This window comes from Lethenteron reissneri, chromosome 46 (assembly GCF_015708825.2).
Source record: "Lethenteron reissneri isolate LAM-NWPU_2019-01 chromosome 46, ASM1570882v1, whole genome shotgun sequence".
Classification (NCBI taxonomy): domain Eukaryota; kingdom Metazoa; phylum Chordata; class Hyperoartia; order Petromyzontiformes; family Petromyzontidae; genus Lethenteron; species Lethenteron reissneri.
In genome coordinates, this window is record NC_083824.1 from 8,214,096 (window position 1) to 8,233,251 (window position 19,156).

A 19,156-nucleotide genomic window follows, 5' to 3' on the forward strand; every position below is an offset into this window, starting at 1 on the left:
CCACAGAAGCGACAAATTATAGCTCAACCATGTGGCTTATCACGTGAAACTTTACAGCGGCCACATTCTCTAAACGCGTGATGTTGATTCTAAATTTGGGAGGGAAAACCGGAGATTCCTGAGAAAAATCGACGCGAACACGGGCAGAGAGATGCGCAAACTTCAAATATACAGCAGGCGTCGTCAGGGTCGGGATCGTGCCCACGACCTCCTGTAAACCAGACGAGGTAGTTAACATCGCGGCGCCCGTTATAAGGAAAACAAGGACACGGCCAATTTACGAACGAACGCACAACGAAACGCGCACTACGTTTTACTAGAACCCCTGTTTTACATTTTTATTTACTGATGTTAATTTCATAAAAAAAATTGTTTCGCAAGATCAATAAGATGGATAGATATTTTAAAGCACTCTTGTTTAGAAACATATCTCGCTCCAGATGTTTGTTTACGTGCATACAGGGATGTACTCGATGTAAAACTCATTTCTTTAGAACTGCGTTTTGGGTTTAGTTTGTTGTGCTTTTCCCGCAACTCCGATTAACACGGTTGACTACGTACGGTGCAAAACAAGTTCAACATACACACATTAATAATGCATTCAGGACCACAATAACTAAAATTAATGCGTAAAAAAATATAATTCATGCAAGTTGAGTACATTTTACCAATTAGAATTGTAAACAACCGAGTCGTGATCTTTGACCCAAAACTCCAAAGGTGACTTGAACTTTAGTTTAAGCGAAATCTCAAAACAAGACCCATCGTGCTCACTACAAGGGCAAAACAAAGTGCCCTACGCACTCAATTTCATAATTCTCATTTGCCACGTGTGAGCACTCTTTGCGTACGTACATCACTTCCCTTCAAAACAGAAGATCCCCCTATCGTCTTAACATACTTTTTGCGGCAAGTGCTGTTAGCGAGCAGCACCTATGAAGCTTCTCTCTCTCCATCGAGGGGGGTCGTGGGCCAGCCCCACGCTCGGCCGCATTTGTCTAATTTAAGGCTGAGTCGACCTTGGGGAGCCCCAGCACTGGTTCAAATATTCGTCACCGGTGTTGGCCCTGAAATGTACCGGGTTCGTAACGCAGCGCGCTAACCACTGCACCACCGCTCCCCATAACAAAGCCAAAGATACCCCGTATAGCCTTAACAGACTTGTTGGGGCAAGTGCTGCCCTCCCGCCTGCCCGCCCCCAACAACAACAGGAAGGCAGCACTGTTGTGCATTTGACATTTGAACCCGAGCCGCGGTGCCACTTCCTGTGCGCCACAAGGCCTGGGGCTGGAAGTCACTTGGCCTGGTTGTATCCAGGACACGAGGACAACCCTGCTCACACGAGCTTCCTTCCTAAGCCCTGTCTGAGGATGGGGAGATGGGAGGGTGGTTGGGGGGTGGAGTGCTCGAGGGAGTGGAAGACATGGGAGTGGATCCAGCCCAGTAGCATCAGGAGGACTGGAGAGGGCCAAGCATCCCACCTAAATGTAAACTACCAAACTATTACTCTCTGGTTCTTTCGGTAAAGTCACGTAGGTAAAAAAAATGAAATTAACATTAATAAAAATAAAATAATAAAATCACGACGTTTCGGGTGGGACCGTCACAGCAAGATTTGCTGCATCAAATCTGGCTGTGACGGTCCCACCTGATTGACGGAGACTTGTGTTGCCTCCGAAACGTCGTGATTTTATTATTTTATTTTTATTAATTTTAATTTCATTTTTTTACCTACGTGACTTTACCGAAAGAACTAAGAGTATGAATCCTTGCAGTCACGAAAGCTTCAAATCTAGAATTACCAAACTATTACTTTCGGTAAAAAAAATGAAAGAAAATTAAATAAAACACAATCTCTCTATGTGACTTTACCGAAAGAACCAAATCGATGCCAAACTATTTAAAACATTTTTTTACCAGGTAATGTTCACTGACCTCTGTAGCTCTTTTTCAGAAGCGACTTGGCCACAAATGACATCTCAACGAAGTGGGCTTATCACGTAGAATTTTATAGCAGCGAAAGATACGCACGCTCCAATTATGCAACGAGGTTAGGATCGAACCCACGCCCTCCTGCATACCAGACGAGTGAGTTAACATCTCGCCAAGTCAAAAAATATTTTGTTCGAATGTCTCAAATCTTTCTACAATATTAAACATACGTTGTCATAACCGATCACACCCACAGACATGCGGAGGCGTCCTCATCATTTGCAAGCTTCATCTGATTTATATACGAACCGTCTGCAGTAGTTGGAGGCTTTACAGAACGCGAGCATTTGTGCAACTTATTGATGGGGCATCGCAGCCTTTACATCGTGGTGGTGATAATGATAACAATTACACATTTGTCCAGGAAAGGGGAGCGAGAGCAAGAGCAGATTACACTGTAGACAAACGCAGACTGTATCATTACTCATTCTGTTTAAGTGTCTGGAATTTGTTTTAAAGTTTGTTTAGCATTGACCGGGTCATCACCCCCCTCCTCCCCTTTCTGAGTGTCTGTATGGCCCCCATCTTTAACAAGTAAACCCGTAAAAACTAAGTTTTTCACTCTAAATCCTTTATATGCGTGGCGGCTAGAGTTCTCTCGTCCTCTGGCTTGAGATGGCTGCACTCTATGGGTCAGATGATTGTCTGCCAGTATTAAGCAATTGGTAATTAAATATTTAATTAGTTTTCCCTAAACAGTGTAAAATTTTGGGAAAAAAATGTCACGAAAATTAATTGTCACACACAACGAGTCTGTGTGGAAAATGTCAGCTCGATTGGATCACGGGAAGTGGGTTAAAAAACGAGCGAAAGATTTGCACGGTCCTAAGCAAGCAAGCACGCAAGCAAGCAAGCGAACTTAATATAAAGGATTTAAAAAACAAGGTATCGCTACCTTGTTGGTGGACACTATTTAAAACTTTTTATTTTATTTTACCATGTATGGCCCACTGAACTATATAGCTCGTTTTCCGAAGCGACCTGGCCACAAATGATAGCTCAACGAAGTGGCTTATCACGTGGAAATTTATAGCAGCCAAATACTCTAAACGCGTGTTTCTTAATGTGGAGTGGGAAAAAAATCGGAGGACCCGGATAAAAATCAACGCTGCCACGGGGAGAGAGACACGCAAACTCCCAATATACAGGCGTTGGGATCGGGATCGAATCCATGACCTCCTGCATACCAGACGAGGTAGTTAACGCCTCGCCACCGTCCAGTGTTCTTCACTCATTTTCAGAGAGGGGGGGGGGGGACACTTACGCCGATAAGACATCGTCAGTGTGAGGGCTGTCACACATCTAAAGCCATTGCTGGGTTTGACAGCAGCACAATGATGATGATGATGTGGGGGTGTTTTCACATCTGTTGTGTATTGTTGGCTGCCTGCAAGCCAGGGGCCGCATTAAAGGCCATCAGGACCCGTCAGCAGCCCACGGTGGCCTTGCGATGAAGAACGCCGCTCGAAGCTGATGGTAGTGGCAGTGTGGGCAGATTGGCGACTGAGTCAAGGTGACGTTCAGAACGACACAGCTTCACACCGACAGCTGGTTCATATCGGATCGTGGAGAGGTGTCGTGACGTCAGGTCACAGACGGACCGTACTAATGCATTAACGCTTTCAAGTTTAGTCAGAAAGTGATCCATAAAAAATGCTGAACATGTCATTGTCAACATCGGCCGTGGTCAATCCACTGCTGGATGAAGGCCTCCGTAAGCCACGATTTACTCGCGTTTCTGCGATGGATTGACAAGGGGCTAGATGGACCCAATTTCAAAGCAGTATATTTCACGATGGCAACATGTTACAATTACAAAAAAAGTTGTATAAATGCTCTATTGTGCCCTCCACCTGCTGTACGGACAACATCTCGACGATAATTGAATTTGTCCAAACGCCTCTCAAAGTGTCTTCTTCCACTGAAGTCACCGCTGCCGTGATTCTGTTTTTGAGGTCATCCAGATTAGTCGCTAATGGTGGCACAAAAACACGGTCTTTGACATATCCCCACAATAAAAAGTCGCAGGGTGTGATGTCTGGGGATCTTGGGGGCCATGAGTGTAGCGCCAAGTCTTGGGGTCCCGTGCGACCTATCCAACGTTGAGGCAGTGTGTCTTGCGAATGACTGAGGCTAGGGGCTGTTTGTGCGCTGGGAGAGGTATCGAGCGGTGATCATTTTAAACTCTATGCCCCGCCCTTTCAATTGGTAAGAGTTTCATTCATGGGCGGTTCGTGGTTGCAGAGATTTAGCGATTTATAATCGGGTCCATCTTTTAAAAAACCCTGTATTATTAAATTAATATCTTGTAATAATATGTATTGTTTCGGATATTTAATCGAGGTGTAAATCGTCACGCCCTCCTCCCACCCCCACCCCACGCCACGTGCTCCAAAGTGATTCGCCCCATGCGCGGTCACGATTCCAGCCAAGAAATCCACTCTATTATGTTTACGATGTGGTGAACGATAGTTGACCTCGAGCACGGAGGGTCAAGGGAACCCAAACGGACGACGTATACGGACCTACAACCACGTGACTCTTCAGCGAGCGATTCAACGCGTTCATTGTGAGCTTAAGAGCCGAGTTTAATCGACGAATCGTTGCACCTGGCTATCGTAAACGGCACAAGCATGGCACAACAAATGTATTTATTCTTCACGGCAATATATAACAATATCACTCCACCGTGACGTGAACTATGTCCATGGAAGTTAATATTCTCGATTCAATATCGAGCCTCTCTCTCATGTTGGTAAGGCAAAACAGTAACAAAACAAACACTTTAAATGTGAGTCTTGTTTTAATTTTCATTATGGATTGGTTTGAAAAAGGCTAAAATGTTGACGCAACAACACAGAGGCCTTCCATTGAGAATGAATTCACGGTGTGTGTGGATGTTGGCCACTACTATTATACGTCAGTAAGATCTACATCATTGGACCTCATTTGCCAGTACCAAAATATAACAAAGTACTGGCAAAGGAGGTCTAATGATGAAGATGCTTACGCCGAGCCCTCATCACTTTGATAGTGCATTGTCTTTGAGCTGTACGCCTTTTGGCGTCATCTGGTCGAGCACCAATTGAGACGAGGCTAAAAAAAAAGAAAGCTGTCTCTGGTGTGAACCAATCAGTTTCAAGAACAATTGCTTTATATTATCAGTGTGTTTTTTGTTTGCATTTTGACTACAATTATTGTGGTTAATGCAGACATTAATTCTTGTAAAAAGGTTTCAGTTTTGTTGCCAGAAAAAATGGGAAAAAAACCCGATTATTACGTCAGTAAGATGTTTAATTTTACATTTAAACGATTCGCCACCCTGGCGATTAAGCTGTCGCGATTCTGGGGTGGGGTCACAATTCGATTCGAGATTTATTTTTCGTCTCATTTTTGTTACCGTTTCATTTATGCATTGTGTGTCTTTTCTTTGTATGTACGTTGAACTTATTTCGCATCCTACGTAGCCAAGCGCTAATCAGAGGTGCGGTGGGGGGGGGGGGATAACAAACTAAACACATAAAAAGTTCTAAAGCAATGAGTTTTCAATCTAGATTTTAAAGTGCATAGCCTCCAGTGGCTTCCTAACATCGGAAGGAAGAGCGTTCCAGACGGCCGCAGAAGCGCATCTGAAAGCGCCGCGCAATGAGGTGACCGCCGACTTTGTTCGATGGCCAGCCAAAAGCCAAATGTGTGTTGAACTTCTTTCTCACCGTACGTAGCCAACCGTCCTATTCATAGTTGCGGTGGGGGAGGGGGGTTGGGATAACAAACTAAACACGCAAAAAACTGTTCTAAAGAAATGAGTTTTCAATCAAGATTTTAAAATGGCCTTGTACAGCCGTGCTCACCCTATTCATCTAAAAGTAATGTGGCCCCATTATCACCTTCAAGTAACTTTGCGGGCGTCACAAATGATCGTTTCTCGCGCTGCCACTTATGAAGGGGGCACCGTGCCGCGAGCGTCGAAGTCAATCTCGACCGGAGGACCGTTGGCACCGCATCGGTTTTGTTGCAAACACGAACGGATTGGCGAGCGTCTATTTAGGCGTAGATCATGAAGGGGGCGTTTTTCTTATTCATTTATGCTGAGAAAAAGGAAGCCACCGAAGCTATGCGCTTTTTAAATCTAGATTGGAAACTCATTTCTTTAGAACTGATTTTTGGGGATGTTTAGTTTTGTGGTCCTTTCCCTGCACCTCCGATTAGCGCGGTTGGCTACGTATGGTGCGAAAAAAGTTCGACATACATACGGCTTCTAGCTCAGCTATCGAACAAAGCCAGCCACTGCGCTTTCAGATGCGCTTCTGCGGCCGTCTGGAATGCTCTTCTTTCCGATATTAGGAAGCCACTGGAGCTATGCACTTAAATTGAAATCTCATTTTCTTTCGAACTCCTTTTGTGTTTAGTTTCATGTCCTTCCCCGATACCTCCGATTAGCACGTACGGTGCGAAAGAAGTTCAACGTGCGTACGTACATCACCGTCGCACTGGCAGAGCGCACTTACAAGTGGGCAAGGGGAAACAAGAGACGCAGAGAGACACACGGAGACACAATGACACCGAGGGGAGCATTCCCAGGCCTCTTCCTAAAACCCATACACAATAGCAGGAACCCCCGTGAGCAAACACATCCTACACTCACAGATAGAGACAAAGCTCCCCCCACACCCCACCCTGCAGCCTGGAGTAGCTACCGGAGCAAGTGCTGTCAGCGAGCGCCTATTAAGGCCGGCGCGGCGCACAAAGAGAGGAGGAGGCGGCGGACGCAGCACCACGCCCGGCCACCTTTGTTTCTTCAGTAAACAAACGTTTGTGTTTCCGCGTGGCCACTGTTGCGCCAGCACACATGGCAAATACTGAACGCATCCGTCAGTGACACTACCCTAAAGAGAAAGACATTATATATACAATTAAATATTATAACATATTTAAAATTGGTGACATTTCGGTCAGTAGCCCTTTGTGTCATAGATGATGTTCACACTAAAGACTAAGGCTTAGTCATTGAAGGCTAAGTCAACCTAGAGCTGACCCAGGGCAGGTTCAGATACCACTTGGCACTGGTGTTATCCGTGGCTGAGAATCGAACCTAGGAAACCCGTGGCTGTGGGCGTCACTCTGTAATTGCCAAATGCTGATCGCAATGACAATACTTGCCCAGGAATTGAATCTCGGTGGGTGGAATTCAAGTTTCTGAGCTTTAGCCAACAACTCAAAATCTTGCATACACAACACAACGCACCGTACCAACCTGCGTTGCGCGCCACTTACTCTAAACTCCTTCCACACGCTCAGCCACGCAAGCACAAGCTAGTGTTGTCACACACACAGAGGCAGGAGACATCCACATAGCCGAATAGACTGTTGGGGCAAATGCTAACAACTTACATTTGTTCATAAAAAACGTTTTGGGTTAGATCGCGTTATTTATAAATGTGTCGTAACCCTCCACCACCCGACACGGCCAATCAGCAAAAAAGTGTCACGTTGACAAAAGACAAATAAATTTTGATTTAAAGCTTTTGTGACTGCAGGGATTTATATTCTTGGTTCTTTCGGTAAAGTCACGTAGAAGGGAAATAATAAAATAAAAAATATATAAAATAATAAAAATTCTCACGACGTTTCAACTGCAACACAAGCAATCATCATGATGATGATTGCTTGTGGATTTCACACCTGATGATGATTGCTTGTGTTGCAGTCGAAACGTCGTGAGAATTTGTATTGTTTATATTTATATTATTTTATTATCTCCCTTCTACGTGACTTTACCGAAAGAACCAAGAATAAAAAAGACAAATATTTCACTACTTTAGCCCACCGGTGTGTTGAAGAGTGAATCCACAACATTTACAGTTTTTGAGTAGTACGACGTGTCGCTGGCAATTACATCCAGCATCATCGGGCAATTCATCCAGCCGACGTGTTTAACTTACATTTGTCTCGCCAATGCCGATGGTAACAAACCCACGGCGCCACCAAACGAAAATCAACGTGAGTCACAACTCACAAGGGGAGTCCATAAATGACGTCACGCACCTAGGGGTGGGGGGGTCAGACATTTGTGACGATGTGTGACGAGGGGGGGGGGGGGTTGAGAAATGTGACGTCACATCAAAATGCGCAACTTTAAATAAAATATAGAATTGTTATAACACTAATTGTTATAACAACACTCCTACAACATCAGAGTGCAGCGCCACATTAAATACGCACTACGATGACAATAGTTTAAAGCGATTTGAAGCATGTTTTATTTTCAAAATGGAAATATGGTTTTGAGGGGGGGGGGCAGAGCTTTGTGACGTCATATTTGAGGGGGGGTTTGACTTTTTGTGACGCCGTGTGACGAGGGGGAGAGGGGTCAAAAATGGTCCAAAATCGCGTGACGTCATTTATGGACGGCCCCAAATGACCGATGAGACTGCGTCGTGTTTCGCCGTTGTGATGCACGGCTTCGCTGATGTCTGTTCGGGTCCTGCCGCGTTGCCGTTCGCGAGGAATCTCCGACGCGAACGCTCCACGTGACGGGGAGCTTCGTTCGGAACTCGACATTCAGTTCGCATCGGGCTGACAACGTGGCGAACGAACACGCGGTGCAATGCGGAATAAAAACATAACCTCGGCTGAAAGCTCGTGAACAAATGTGCCGAGCATCCTAAACAGCACCAAACTGACAAAGTCCTGGGACTCGGTGAAGCTTTGCTTTTCATATTTTAATAAATCACCGTCATCATCGTAATGACAACCGCTTTTCTGGGCAGCGTATCGAAGGGTGCAGCGAACTGGATGCGGCATCGCGAATTCGTTTTGTTTTTAAATTTGTTTTAGCAACAGGCGCAGCGTTAACACAACCGACGGCCATCCTAGTTCGCGACGACGCTGCCAGCGCGTGCAGCGAAACGTCGGACATCGTGCGCCGAACAGCCAACACAGCCAACACAGCCAACACAGGAGGAGGAGCACGCGCATTGGGAGAACAACAACAATAACAACAACAAGAACAACAACAAAACTTTGGAACCTCATTTGCCAGTAAAAACAAAACTGACACCTTATTTTCCTTGTAAAAAAAAGGTGTCAGTTTTGTTGCCAGATAGAAGGGTAAAAAAACAATTATCATATTTTTTTACTGCCAAATGAGGTTCCAATGGTGTAAATGCTTGCCCCGAGCTCTCATACTCTGATGGTGCATTGTCTTTGAGTTGTGCGCCTTTTGGCGTCATCTGGTCCAACACCATGTGAGACTAGGCTCTAAGAAAAGCTGTCTCGGGTGTGGACCAATCACCTTCAAGGACAGTGCATACATTATCAGAGTTGTGTTTATTCTAGATTTGAAGCTTTCGTGACTGCAAGGATTCATATTCTTAGGTTTTTTTCGGTAAAGTCACGTAGGTAAAACATTAAAAAAGTAAAATAATTTTTATTTTATTTTTTTAATGTTTTACCTACGTGACTTTACCGAAAAAAACCTAAGAATAAGAGTTGTGTTTGTTTGCATTATGACTGCAGGTATTGTGGTCTATGCAAACATGACTCCTTGTAAAAAAAAGGTGTCAGTTTTGCTGCCAGATAGAAGGCTAAAAAACCAATTATCAACAACAAAACTTTTTAATTGTAGCTAGCGACCCACCCGCCCGCGCCCGCCGGAGCGGAAACGGCGGCGAACGCGAACGCGCGCACGAACGCGCACACGAGCACCACCACTCCACCACCACCACCGCAAATGTTGTCTTTGGGTGGGGGCGGCAGTGGGGAGGAGGTGGTGGTTGTGGTGGTGGTCGTGGTGGTGGTGGGGGGGGGTGAATTCTCCTTTTCAAAGAGGTAAAAAATATATATTTCTCCAACCCCCAACCCGCCCCCGCCCCAAAAATGACTTCACGAATGTTTGCCAGGGCCTCTAAATGTCCCCGTGCTCTCCGAAGGCGCGCTGGGATCAAAGTGGCACAGCCTCGTGATGAATCCCATTCCCGTTTCACGATAACGACTGCGACGGTTAGCACCCCGACACACGTGCGCGTGTGATGTGTGTGTGATGTGTGTGTATGTGTGTGTGTTGTGTGATGTGTGGGGAGCGGTAGTGTAGTGGTTAGCGCGCTGCGCTATGAACCTGGCGACTCGGGTTCGATTCCCGCTCACGGCTAACACCAGTGACGATTATCTGAACCGGTCCTGGGCCTCCCCTAGGTCGACTCAGCCTTAAATGAGTACCTGGTGCGGTGTGTAAACATCGCCACTAGGGAGACAAAGGCGGTCGGGCGTGGTGCTGGCCACCCACCCCCTCGTGTACTGTTCCGGCCTTCATAGGTGCTCGCTAACAGCACTTGCCCCTACAGTCTGTTCAGGCTATACGGGGGATCTTTATCTTTGTTGTGTGATGTGTGTGTGATGCACTCGTGTACACGTAATAAATGGGCCATTGTTCAGTGGCGCGTGATCATTCAATTCGCAACAACGACTTGACGAATCACGGCATCTTAATCCGCCGTCGCCTATCAATTTGAGCATTGATTTGTGTCGTCTTCTCATTGGCATTGGTGTCTAACGTCGCAGTTTGCTTCCGGTGTCTACATCGCGACGTCAAATGTCTATAACTTTAAGTGTCATTTTCTTGGTTCTTTCGGTAAAGTCACGTAGGATGGAAATAATAAAATAATAAATAATAAAACATAATAAAATAATTCTCACGACGTTTAGGCCACAACGCAAGCAGCCGACCTCAGGTGGAGAACAGGTCTGTCGAGAAGACAAAAAAGAACCAAGAATAATATGAATCCCTGCAGTCACGAAAGCTTTAAATCGAAATTTTAAGTGTCACTGTCAGCCCTTTGTCAATCCACTGCCGCACGAGGGGCCCTCCCCGTGACGTGCCGGTCTAACAAGTTGGATGGACCATACTTCATACTTCACCGCACGAGTCAGAGAGTGGGCTGGTGAAGGCGATAGGAGGGACAACTTGCCACTTATGTGAACTGTGGCCAGTGCTCGAACTCGACTCTTCGACTCTGCAGGCAACTGCTCCACGGACATTTTCGTTCAGCGTATATATTCTTACTCACACTATTCTGTGCGTGTATCGTTGGGGGTATAGGTAATGAATTTTAACCAATGAACGGATGCATCGTTCCATGTCTTATGTTCAGCAGGACCCGTCCTGGCTGAGTGGCGTCCAAGCATCATCATCCACCTTCAAGCAGCAGCTCACGGCACTCAATTGTCCAGGCTCTCACCTATCCAGATTATCACCTTGATTTGAAGCTTTCGTGACTGCAGGAATCCATACTCTTTGGTATCTTCGGTAAAGTCACGTAAGTATAAAATTAAATAAATCACGACGTTTCGGGCGCAACACAAGCAGCAGACCGTGCTTTCCCACCTGATGATGGACGCTTGTGTTGCGCCCGAAACGTCGTGATTTATTTTATTTTCTACATACGTGACTTTACCGAAAGAACCAAAGAGTACAGATGATCACCTGTTTAGGCTATCACCTGTTCAGTATGTCACCTATCCAGGATCTCAACTGTTTAGGGACTCAGTCGTTTAGGCTCTCACCTATCCAGACTCTCACCTGCCCCGGCTCTCACCTATCCAGACTTTCACCTGCCCCGGCTCACACCTATCCAGACTCTCACCTGCCCCGGCTCTCACCTATCCAAACTCTCACCTGTTTAGTCTTTCATCTGTTCACGCTGCGCTTACGAGCAGCTTTGAGCTCTGGCTCCACACCTCTGAGTTCTGATTCGTGAAACGTGCACGCGTTATAAATCGTATGTATTACCAAAATAATTATAATTGTCAGCGAACTGACAGATCGTTCAGCGTCACCCGCTCGTGTGTGTGCGCTGGGGTTTCATCTGGCTACTCCGGCTCCCACCTTGCGCATCAAGCCAAACGCTCATTCATGGAATTCAGAATATTTATACCGGATGAATCCGATGAGCTATAAAGCTATTTTTTTCAGCAAGTCGCAACAACAATTGGCCGAACGTCTCTCTCCTATTCTTCCACTCGCGCACCACCAACGCGCACGATCGCGGTGAGATCGCAGCGAATACACACTCCACTCCACGCCACTCCCACGCCACCGTCCCACGTGCTCCAACGCTCACATCACAGAGTTTGTGATCAATCCACTGCTGACCTTCATCCAGCAGTGGATGAATCATGACTTATAACGATCAGCAGCGTCATCCAACAATTGCACGACGCCCCCCCCCTCCTTTTGTCCCCCCCACCCCCCAACTCTGCACCCCCCTCCCCTCCGCCCTCACTCCTAAGAGACACAATTAGAAGTGGCTGCAACCCCCCTCCCCCCCCCAGCACTCTCAACGGGTGGGTGATCATGGCAACAGAGTGGTGCCCCCCCCCACAAGCTCACGCTGCCTGTGGGAGTGTGGGTGATGATGGTTCTTGGTGTTCTCTAGGGGAGCTAAGTCCCCCCACCACCACCACCCACCCACCCCACCCACAAGCCCCATGGGGCTCATTGAGCCACACTAATGCCCACGGAGGGTGCCCCGCGTGGGACAGCGAGGCGGGGCAATGGCTGCGGCGTGCGATGGCACCCCAAATGCTGACATATTTCCATCATTTGTGCATAAATTATGGACGCGTGTGTGTGTGTGTACAGTATGTATATTCTTGGTTCTTTCGGTAAAGTCACGTAGAAGGGAAATAATAATATTTTTTTTATTTTTTTTATTTATATTATTTTATTATTTCTCTTCTACGTGAATTTACCGAAAGAACCAAGAATATGAATCCCTGCAGTCACGAAAGCTTTAAATAAAAATGTATACAGTATGTGTTGTTGAATTAATGGATTCTAGTGTAATATTATCCACGACAATTATTTATCCCGAAGAGCCCTCAATGAGCTGTGACCATATTTTTCAAGAGGATTCCCGCATCGGGGATGTTTGACCAATTTCCGTAAATCGCCGTTTGGCTTTCATGCGGGAGAAAATTCGAGTATCCGGAGAACACCCGTACAAGGCATTCAAGAATGCGCTGTTGTTCTGTCATCTCTTGACCACCTCAGGTCTCAAGCCGACAGCAGCTGCTATCGCCAGGCAGTGTACCGTATAAAGCAGTGAACAGGCTCAAGCCGACACGTGTAGGCTGCTGCGAACAATATTATGATTATGGAAACTGCCTGATGATGCCGGTTGCAACTATCAGCGACACGTCCGGACGTACCCACTTGTGGAATGTGTGCGAATCGATGTCCAACACAGCGGCGCTGCCGCGACTTCAGTAATACAATTTGCCACGTTTTTCTGTCACGTGACAACTTTATTAGTCGCCTGTGTCGGGTGGAGAAGGGTATACGAGGAAGTCACGTAGGTGAAAATAATAATAAAATAAAATAAAAAAATATATGTTTTAATTTAAAATAAAATAAAAAATTACATTTTTATTTTTATAAAAAATTATTTAAACATTTCTTATAATTATTTTATTATTATTATTACCTACGTGACTTTACCGAAAGAACCAAAGAGTATGGATCCTTGCAGTCACGAAAACTTCAAATCTAGAATAAAGGTATACGAGGAGTTCAGGTCGCAGCTTCCTTTCTACGACCATCACAAGATCATCGCTTGAGGGACGGTGATGGTGGTGATGGTGGTGATGATGGTGGTGATGGTGGTGATGATGGTGATGGTGGTGGTGATGGTGATACAGTAGGGGTACAGGTGGTGCATCTGCCAGTCAACCCATGTCACCTGCTGGGTCTGTCACGTGACATTTTTCTGGTGCACCTAGCCTGGCACAGCAGTCAACTCATGTCACCTACAGGGTCTGTCACGTGACATTCTCCTCATGCACCTAGCCTGTTATGAATATCGTTTATTGTTAAATTTGAATCACAGTTCCTATGATCACTGTTACATTGTTTTTATAGCTTTATTTTGGTGATTTCGAAAACGTTTTGGTTTAGCCATGTTCGTTTGTTGTAGTACAGAGTTAGACTGATAACTTTAATCTACATTGTCTTGTGGTTGTTATTGTTTGAGTTGCATCCCACTGGGATTTTTGCACACAACGTTAATGTACGGTGCTTTTTCTGGAAGACTTTGCTGTTTTTTCCTGAAAATTTCTGTTGTGCGTAATCACTTTAAGATGTTCCTTGTTCATGCTTGTGTTTGTTGCGGTTGCACCCGAGTCAAGAGCTGCATGGCTCACAGGGCTACACCTAATACATGAAACTGAAACGACACACGATCTGACCCAAAAGATGTGAATCAGGTCAAATCCGGCTGAGCTTACGAGGTTCGGCGAGATTGAGTCTGTTCAGGGTGATTGGGTCACATGGTTCTTTGTCCTTCCCCCGCGCCTCCGATGAGCATGGTTGGCTTCTCACGGTGTGAAAGAAGTTCAACATGTTGCTTGATCGTGCACGGATTTTTTTACATGAAGATAAATCAAAGTATCCTGCGTTCTCCAATGTGCGTCTGTCGGTGTTACATTTCCACCGGTGTTGCTGAGCCAGTGCTGAAACGTCCACATTCCTGCGACGGACACTATTAAATATTTAAAGTGCAATTGAGTTCCTCACGAAGTGTGGACTTACACGCTGGCACTCATTTTACCAACCCCAGAGGGACCATGATGATGATAGTGATGACAGTGATGATGACGATGGCAATGCTGATGTTGGCAATGATGATGATGATGATGGCAGTGAGGTTGGTAACTATGATACTGACAGTGATAATGTTGAAGATGATAAATCTGGAGCTGAAGACCTCACGACTTCACAGCTTGGAGCCCAGTTGATCTCCCAACTAAGTTGTTCTGCATCGTACGTAAGTATTACATTTCATACGTGCTGTATTTACAAACACAGATAAATATACGCGCAGCGAAAAGTCAGCCACATACGTCCACAGTAAGCTATTATTACTTCCACAACTAGCCTTACTCAAATGCATTTCAAAACCATTTACTTGCATTTGTGGAGGGTTGTTTTTGGCGTGCGTGCGTGCATATGCACACAATAAACTGTATGCACACATAAATGATGCATATACGTGTACATTAGTTTACATAATAAATGCAGTAGGAAATGGCAGGGGATTACTCGGGGGGGGGGGGGGGGGGGGGGGGGAGGGAAATCACTGCCACCTGCAAGCCTGCAAGTATGCCGTGACATTACTGTGAGATGTCACCAGGAATGATCAATCCATTGCTGGATGATGGCCTCAACCTCCCACGATGCACCTCGTGGCACCTACACTCGAGCTGAGAGTAGGTTTCGCGTGTTGTGCGACGTGGCAAATGTCATTCTAACTCAACTATTTTATTTTACCACTGAGTTCTTCGGGGTTTTTTTTGCAAAGGCGACCGGGCCACACATGATAGCTAATCGAAGTCGATTATTATCATCACCATCATCAAGTGTGTGCATTTATATTCCCAGCCAAATAATCTGAACGCACGCGTCGATTCTAAGTGTGCAGGGCAAAATACAAACCGGAGGACCACGGGGAAAAAATCCACGCGATCACGTGGAGAGAGAACACCCCAACTCCAAATATACAGCAGGCATCGTCAGGGTCCGGGTTTGAACCCACGACCTCCTGGGAGGAAGATAACATCTCGTCAAAGTTGCGCCCCCGCAATATGGATTCGTTATATGGGGGGGAGGGGGGCAAATAGGGGGTACGTTCAACGCCCCCCCCCACCGTCAAACCCACGAGACCATGACGTCACCATCGTCTCATCCTGCCGTCCCTTCAATTATTCAGCTCTCACAGCACTTGCGAACGAACCCACTCGGATACAGGCAGACCACACCACACGCAACCCACGCATAGCTGCAAAGAGAAAGACAAAGATACCCCCGTCTAGCCTCAACAGGCTGTTGGGGCAAGTGCTGTTAGCGAGCACCCATGAAGACCAGAACGGCACACGAGGGGGTGGGTGGCCAGCACCACGCCCGGCCGCCTTTGTCTCCCTAGTGGCGATGTTTATATACAGCAACAGGTAAACATTTGAAGCTGAGTCGACCTAGCGGAGGCCCAGCACCGGTTCAAATAATCGTCACTGGTATTGGCCATGGGTGGGAATCGAACCCGGGCGGTCGGGTTCGTAACGCAGCGTGCTAACCGCTACACTGCCGCTCCAGCATACGAATAAGCTGCACACTCACACACACGCACACGTGGCCTCGCTTGGCCTGCCGATGATCACGGTAAAGGTACAGCCCTGCAATTGCTCGCTCGCGTCACTGCTGGCGAGAGGGTCTCCACTAGGAGGGAGCTCCAGAGAGCCTGCCCGAGAGGTAATGTTGGTGTAGTTATTGATATTCTTATTACCAGCTTTCGATTTCGCCTGGATTTTATCTCTACTTCGTGAGTGTAGTTGTATTTTTACGTGCAGCGCTTTGAGATACTTCAATATGAAAGGCGCTTTAGGAAATAGAGGTTATTGTGATGATTAGAGATTACTGTGACATGGTTTTGGACAGCAGAAATCAATTGGAAGAAATTAATGAGCAAACACCGGGCAACAACAACAACATAAAAGCATAGGCGACTTTCATACGAGAAGAGACGTCTTTGCCAAGTGTGCCGCTCGCAAGACTCCGCCGGTGAGAGGCGGGCGCGAGGAGAGAGACAACATTTTTTTTTGTTACCGGGAGAGAGGCACAAACGGCTCTCCCCGGCCTGAGCAGCGGCAACCTCATTTCGCCAGCGAAAATCTCAGAGCCCGTGACCCCACATTGGCACGTTCATGAAATTAGACCCCGTAGCCCCTCAAAAGGATAGACTGTGATCCATCCACATGAATCATCCTGTACCTCCGATTAGCACGGTTGGCTACGTACGGCGCGAAAGAAGTTCAACGTGCATATATATACGCGACTGATTTCTTATTTCTGTCATAAGTAGGTGATGTAATACTGTACGGTGGAAGCGATGGTCTGTGTATCTTAGACGGCAACAGGGAGGTCGAATGCATGCAACTGGTGTGTTGAGTGAGATTGTTGGATGACACAAAAAGGGAAGGATTTGAAATTTTAGTGATATTTTTTCAGATCCATTAATGTGTCCCTATTATTTCAGAGGTGGGTATACCAGTACTGCACGTGAATCACGTAAAAAAATAAGCTGTGGTACGGGACATATCGGGTAAATGCCACCAAATAGGTAAATGCCACCACAGAAGTAAATACTCTTTGGTTGTTTCGGTGAAGTCACGTAGATATCGATGTGACTTTACTGAAAGAACCAAAGATTCCTGCAGTCACGAAAGCTTCAAATCAAAAGAGGTAAATGCCACCAAAGAGGAATCCAGATAAAAGCAATAGCAACGTCTGTGGAAGTTAACAGAGGACCGCCAAGGAAAACGGAATGGGCTGATGGAGTGGAGGAGGATGAGGTGTCAAAAGATTGTAGAAGAATGATGAGAAACTTCAGACACAGACGGGATGACATATAACACATTCCTGCGGAGGGAGTTGGTAGGAACGTTGGGTTGCTCGGTCAATGGCCAGGGTCAACGGCGGCGTGGTGTATTCCGCAAATATGGCCGACTGTGAGGGCGGGCACAAGCCGGCGTGAGTAGGTTAAACGTTGAGTTTTATAAGGGCACCACGGGGTGACCAGCCCCTCCCCACCCAGCCCCACCTCTCCCACCCCCACCCAGCCCCACCCTCCCCACCCAGCCCCTCCCCACCCTCCCTCCCCACCCAGCCCCTCCCCACCCTTCCCACCCAGCCCTCCCCACCCAGCCCCTCTCTCCCCACCCAGCCCCTCCCTGCACGACGGACACAATAATCCCCTGTGGGCCGGTGGAACCAGGTGGTTCCTTCCAGAATAAACTAAACGCATTTTTATTGTTATCTTACCAGGTAAGGCCCACTGAGCTATACAGCTTTTTTCAGAAGCGACCTGGCCACAAATGATAGCTCAACGAAGTGGCTTATTGCATGGAAATTTAAAGCAACCAAATACTCTAAACGCATTTTGTTTCTAAATATGGAGGGAAAACCCGCATGACCCAGAGAAAAATCCACACGATCCCAGGGATCGAACCCACGACCATCCTGTATACTAGACGAGGTAGTTAACATCTCGCCACCGTGGCGCCCTCATCACCATCAAATCATCATCTAATGATGATCATATAATGATGTTCTCAAAAAGCGGAGGGCAACTGCTGCTACTGCTGCCTGAAGTTCATGGTTCCAGCGTCCTCTGTAAAAGTGGCAGGACGGGAGAAGAAGAGATCTATAAATGGATCACCTTGTCCATGGGATAGAAGGCGGGCGAATTCCTTCCCACCCGTGCCTCGACGGGTGGGTGGGTGGGAATGTCGCTCCACTTTCTCACGAAAAACCCAAGAGAACCGGACAGTTTGGCGATGAGCTGCTTGTCAGATGAGACACCGGTCAGACCGAGCAGTGTCTTGTGCCGAAGTCTCACGCACTGGCTAAATATAGGTCCTGAGACTCACGCGCAAAGAACCTCCCGCAAGACGAGGCCAGTGGGGCCCGTAGCCCGACACCGAACCCATTTACCCACGCCCCTTATGAGTGGGCACAACGCGGTTGGCATAGGCCCTGGGGTCACCGTAGCCTGACACCGAACCCGGTACCCACGTCCCTGATGAGTGAACTCAACGCGGTTGGCATGGGCCCTGTGGTCACCGTAGACCGACACCGAACCCGGTACCCACGTCCCTGATGAGTGAGCGCAACGCGGTTGGCATGGGCCCTGTGGTCACCGTAGACCGGCACCACCCGCAGACTTTCTCGATTGATCGCCCTGCCATGGAGCGAACCCGGGCGAGCCGTGAGGTGCGGCTCTATGGGACCATCCCCGAATTGACAACGGAACCCTTTTGGCCGCCTTATTCTCGGCTTGTCGGAGCCACGGCGATGAACAACAGAAGCCAGGCGCATAGCTTGCTTGCCGCGCTGCTCGTGGTGCAGCTGTGCCACTTGTCCCCCGATTACGAGCCTCTCATTGAAGCCGCTGGCGATGATAACCCGGGAGGAAGTTACGGCATCTGTGAAAACCAGACTCCCAGGATATCAGGATTTTTGAAGAATACTTTGTGTGTGTGCGCGAAAAAAAAAACCCCGAAAAGATTGAAAGTGACAAGTTTAGTTTCTACATCAGCGATGGCCAACTGGCGTCTC

The 19,156-nt window shown here is 47.1% G+C and overlaps 1 protein-coding gene across 4 annotated transcripts in view; it reads right to left on the minus strand.

Annotated features, from left to right (window-relative positions):
• LOC133354151 (myocyte-specific enhancer factor 2A-like) overlaps positions 1–19,156 on the minus strand; it is a 58,181-nt gene that overhangs the window by 32,001 nt on the left and 7,024 nt on the right. For 2 of the 4 annotated variants that reach the window (XM_061570766.1, XM_061570762.1), the window contains exon 2: positions 7,935–8,037. The exons of 1 other annotated variant lie outside the window; for it this stretch is intronic. The gene's annotated coding sequence lies outside the window, so the exon portion shown is untranslated. Of the gene's footprint in view, positions 1–7,934; positions 8,038–15,481; positions 15,575–19,156 lie in introns of those variants that run through there. One more of the 4 variants, XM_061570765.1, reaches the window with a different exon arrangement.